We start from the raw sequence: 6,052 nt of genomic DNA on the forward strand, positions 1-6,052 counted from the left end.
CCACCATCGGCGACCATTATCGTCGAAGTCCATCGAGGGACAAGGGAAGCGATGTTGGACAGTAGCAAGAAGGCGTTGCTTCTGAGGATAGAGGACGATCGCGACTGCAAGGAGTTGTCGACTTCCACCTCGTCCGTCGACGGTGGCAATGGCCACCAATCACCATGTCTTGAAATGGGTGCCACCATTCTAGAGACTCGTTCTTGGGCATTTCGATCATGGTCCGGCGATGCAAGCTCCAGTGAAAATCACCCTGCCCCAATGACATCTGCGACGACACCTCTCGGCAAATCCTACCCACCGGCACCCGGTAAAAGGGAAACTAAAAAAGGGTAATCTCTATTTTTTTTTAATATTAGAAACAGAAATACAGACAGGACGGGGGCAGGGTCGGGGATGCGGCGGGGACGGGGATAATTTGTTTGAGACGGGGCAGGGATGGAGGTCCAAAGTGCCCCCCCCCCCCCCCCCCCACACACACACACACACACAGGGATGAACCAGGGATGGAGGTTAGCTTTTTGAGACGGGGTGGGGGTGGAGACCTTGTCCCCCGCCCTGGTCCACTGTCATCCCTAGCTTTAACACCTTATCTATATATGATCTTTGGGAGAGGCCTAGAAAACCTTTTGCTATGTCTCAACGGATCTCAATGCCAAGAACATAAGCAACATCACCCATATGATTATGGGTCTCGTTGTGACCCGGCTCAAATCCAAATTGGAGCTCCATCCGGGTCTGATATGGGTTTGGGTTGGCACTGGATCCATTTTGGGGATAAAAAATAATGGGTTGGATCTGGTTCGGGGCAGCCTGTGAACCAGACCCAACTAGGTAGGCCAGGTGAAGGGGTTCTAGACCCAGACCCGCTCCCTGAGACCCAACGGATGGTCCCAGCGAACCGGGCCTGTGTCCTGCAGAAGTGAAGGCTGGATCAAACCCTCTTGGGTTTGACCCACTCAAAAGGGTCCTTTTTGCTCCAGTGCGCGGGTACACTGTCACTAGGCCTCCACGCACTGGGTCAGGGGGTATAAGGTTTCCTTCCCGGGTCGGGCTGACAGAACTGGGCCCGACGGAAGACCCAACGTGACGTTGGGGCCATGTCGTCCCGACCCGACCTGAGGTACAGCTGGATGCCACGAGCCTGAGCCTACTCATGGACCCAACGTAATGGTTGGGTCCCACTGACTCTGGCCGACCAACGACGTGATCGCAGGGTTTTGATACCCCGAGCCCGAACCTGCAGGTGGATCCAGCATGACATTGGGCCTCTGCAGGACCGGTCTGACCTGCGATGCAACCGCAGGGGTTCGCTGCCTTGGTTGTGGTACCCCCACAGGGGCGGTGTCGCTTATCGAGACTCCCTGGTGCAACTGGAGAGTACCCAGATCGGTGTGGGGCATCAGAGCCGACGAGAACGCAACGACACAACCATGCTGGGGTTGTGTCGGTTGACAGGATTTAGAAAAATTGGGGCTCAAGCTTGCAGTTGCGCCGTCCACCAGATCTGCGTCTGTTGCTGCGTGTTGTTCCTTGGGTGATTCAAGGGCTGTTAGACGCTCATCAAACCCATCCAGTCACTTCGACAGGCCGACGATGTCTCTATTAATGCGCAACATATTCTCCTAGATTTTGGTCAGCACGTCCATCACACGCAGCATTGGATCTTCGTTGCCAATCTCCCCACGCTCCTCGCCTCGTGCCAGATCGGTCCTCACTTCAAGAGTCATCTCGCTAATGAAGGTGGACGCCCGATCTAATAGCACTTTGATGCAGTGGAGGTGACAGATTTCTTGAGTGCATGGGGGGTCGGCTCAGAGGAATCCACGATCTCAGCGTGGGGCAATGAACAAGAGTTGAGACAAAGAACAGGCCACCGAACTCGGTGGAGTAAACTGAATGTTGTATTTCTCTTTTATTTTAATACGAATCAATCTAACACAGAACCCAACTTAATGAAAAGTAAAACAACCAATTTAATCCTTAACCTAACAAGGAAAACCAATGAAATGAAATGAATAATAGGGAATGTAATAAGAAACGGGAAAAGAAAAAAAAACTGCGGCTGAAAGGGAACAAAACGGTTGCACTTCTGAATATTCTTCTCTGTCTGCGCACAAAACCCTAGAGGGGTTTTTTAAGACTTTTAAAGACTTTGGTTGGATCCAGGTAGCGGGTTCGGCCCCGGACCCGATGCTACTCCGGCATGATGTTGGATCTGGAGTTGTCTGACTCGTACTCTCTATGCTTGCCTGACATTGGTACACACTGGTACCTCCCCTCCATGTCTTGGAACCAGTATGGGAATTGGATCCACTGCTTGGATCTGATTCCCAGATTGAAAATCCAGTCCCCTACGTGAGTCATGTTGTATGAACCCGGGTCCATCCTGCTCTGCATCACTTAGTCAACCTTGTTGACTTCTAACCTATATAACACAGACTCTTCTAACAGGCATTGCACCCACGTCGCACCCGCACCCAGGCAGGTGCGACACTTGGACACAACTTTGTGTTAGGTGAAGTCAGCCACATTGAGGTCCATTTCTATCCAAAAGTAGATTCAGTTAACCCTAATCAAGTCCATTTTATCTATATTATACATATAAATACATAAATATACACACATGCATGTAGTGGTAACTTCAAACTGTTAAAAATTATATATATATATACCCTCCCCGCACCCTCACACCCAAGTTTTTTTAAAGTGACGCATCGCTGCATTCACACCCATACCCGCACCCGCATCTATGTGACATAGCTTCTAACTAAAAAGAAAAGAAAGAAGGTAATTAAAAACTAACTACTGTTTATATATATATATATATGTGTGTGTGTGTGTGTGTGTACATATACGTTGTATATGTATTTAGATTTTTAACAATGAAAACTTATGATAATGCATTGTATGATATGGGGAGACCTGCAATAGTGTGAAAGTGTGTCACAATGCGTTCAAGTAATTTATTTTGTCTATTTCAATTTTAATTTCAAATTGTTATTTAGTTATGTTGTTTTGTATGATTGTATAGCTGTTATTTTCTTATAATTGATTTCTCATTTTGTAGTTTTTTTTCAGACTTGTGGTGGGCCAGGTTTGGAAGTGATCTTCCAAATCTAAGAGCTTTTGCCGTTTGCATTTTAAGCCAAACATGTAGTGAAATTGGATGCGAGAAAAACTGGAGTATCTTCGAGCAAATCCATACTCCAGTTTGTATGATATCAAAGATAGTTGAGGAGAAGATGAGCACGAAATTTGTGGAAGAAGATAAAGAAAAGAGAGAGAGAGAGAGAGAGAGAGAGAGAGAGAGAGAGAGAGAGAGTATTCACAGCTTGTCTCAAGGTAGAATGACCTCCACTATTTTCATTAATCACAGAAAAAGCACCTTACAATTAGGCTTTTCATTTTTATCAGTTCAACTATATTTGGGTCCCTAATGCCCTATCTAACCCTTTAGACTCACATTACCCCAGCCCATACTAGACGGTCCCATGTCTTTACTATGATCCGACCACTTGACTCTTTACTACAACTACTCATGGACCTTGTTGCTATCAGATGCTAGGATCTAGATCCAAGGTAATCAAATGCACCCTAACCGTTACAACAAATCTGCATTAGAAGAAAGGAAGAAGGGACACATTGTAATGGTACTAGACCCCAAAGTGAAAAATAAGTAGTTTTTTTCTCAAATGCAAATTTGTGGGCAAATGACCTTTGCAAAAGCTACATTGCAAAACCTGAAACCTTGACTGAGTTTTCCCCAAAGGGAATTACTAATGACAAGTTCAGAGATTTTAAGTTCTTGTGTATTGATGTGGACATCATTCACAATGTGTCAAGCTTTTATGGTTCATGATCACAGCATTTGAACAGTTGGTGTTGTTAGGGGGTGGTTTGTCTAATATCAATGAAAATGTTTCTTCATGTAAGAACCCCATAAAAGAGCTTAAACAAAACCTTTATATTATTGTATGCATTGGGTTGAATATGATTTTTCCAGATAATATAATAGGATAGTTGAGGGTTTTCATGTACAAAATATGCTACTAGTGTAGTTGAGCATGATTTGCTGCATGTGGTTCTTTATAACAATGTAACAAAGCCTGTTAAGAAAGAACTTACCTTGTCAGATCTTTTTTCCCCTTTCCATTCACTGTACACTCAATAAGTGTGTATTTGTGTGCTTATTGTAAAGTAGTACCTACTTCTATCAATGGAACTAATCTAACATGCAACATGAGTAATAAAGGAAAGAGACCTCTAACTCTCTTTCCATAACGCCACTCTCTCTCTTACTTTGGCAGGCTCTATTTCGTAGCCTGACTCAGAAATGCCTCAAACCTAGCTTTTCATAATAGAAACAATGGATTTTCACTCAAGGCTCCACCCTCCATAATCGATAGAGCCCTCTTTTTTCCCTTGGTAGGGTACCTTTACAGCACTCACCTTTCTCGTCAACCCTTCTTTGGAACTGTCGAAATGGGCTTTTCTGTCAAAGCTATACCTAGAAGAATCTGACTTCTCTTTGAAAAGAGGGAGCAGTTCCTCAAAATTCCTATTTCAGACATTTTCGTTTTTCAGATAGCCAGGGATTCTCCTGAGGCGTTTTTTTTTTTGGTGATAGGAAAGCTGTGGGATGACCCCCATGGGATTCAAACCCGAACCCTCAGTTATGATAGTGTGACCTAACTATCCAGCCATTGTCTCGAGTTCTTCAATAGGACTGCTTGGAGAATGTAAGTTTGCACTTTTCATGTTTCTTCAACCACATGCTTGCAATTGAGTGCTTGAATTTTTCAGTCACTTTCATCAACATAAGCTCTTTCTTTGTTTATCTAAAAGCAAAAATTGTGTATGATTAAGTTAGCTCATTACTTTTGGAGCTTTGTTCGTTCTGTTTTCTTCCTCACACTCTGTCCTGTTTGCAGCCATATTTGAAATGCCACTGCTGCAGTTCCTTTTAGAACAAGTCAATATTCTGTCTGCCAATGTTTCTGTTCGTTTAACAACCTGGAATTGAGATTGTTTTGAACGTTTTGCAGCAACAACCAAACTAAGTAACATGGCTGGCTTTCAGCCGCCCCAGGGAGTAGCTAGCTCTCAGAGTTCGGTTGCTCCATATCAACGACAATCATCATATCTATACAGTCCATCATGAAAAAGTGACGACAATAGCTGAGTGGTATTCTTATCCGCATGCTGCCAAAGAAAGCAAAAGTGGGAGACGTAATGTATTCACTTCACCAATAGATATGTATACTTTCATACATTTATATATAAAACATGGATACAAGTAACGGACAACAGTGAAGCATAAGGTGCCAGAGGGTTGTTGAACATCACCCCTCGCCAAAGTTAAAAGTTTTCTTCTCCTCTTTTTCCTTTTTTTTCCAAGAAATGTAAAGCTCGTTGGTCCTGGGTCCATCAGACCAGCGCTTGCACTGTTGACATGTTTTTTGTAGGGAGGGATTTCATTCCTCAGTGACGATCTGTAAAGTTGTTTACCTTTATTAATACGTTAAATGTGCATTTGCAAGCCTTTTCCATTTCCATGTGTTTTTCATATTTTTGCTGTCATTTTTTCTCCAGTGTAGCTTGAATGAAAATGGTTTGAGGTTGCACAACAAAATCAGAGCGCTGAGATGTGCTATGGAGGGGTTGAGTTGAGACAAAAACTATAGTTACTAAGACTGTTGCTAACCGAGACCCAGCTTTAGGTTTCCCAAACTGATCTCTTTGAGGATGAGTGGATAAACTAAGTCACCTGTCGTGTGGGTTTAATTGGAAGGTAGCACCAGATTGCATCAATTTCAACTTACCATAGAACCAAATTCACTACCTTTAATAAGGAAAGTGACGTCTAAATTCCGGTTGTCTCGTTTATGGCCCTGGGAATTAGTTTAATTGGAATGGTTCTGCAGCTAGCTTTACAACTTTGCAGTCTAACAGAAGAAGAGACGCACCAAGTCTCTTCTGATTCGTGTTTGCATTTTAACCAACTTATTGAAAAGGAGATGATACAGAGCTTTATGGAAATATCAGAGAA

The sequence above is a fragment of the Nuphar pumila genome, chromosome 17 (genome assembly GCF_984573655.1).
Source record: "Nuphar pumila chromosome 17, dmNupPumi1.hap1.1, whole genome shotgun sequence".
In the NCBI taxonomy this organism is placed as follows: Eukaryota; Viridiplantae; Streptophyta; class Magnoliopsida; order Nymphaeales; family Nymphaeaceae; genus Nuphar; species Nuphar pumila.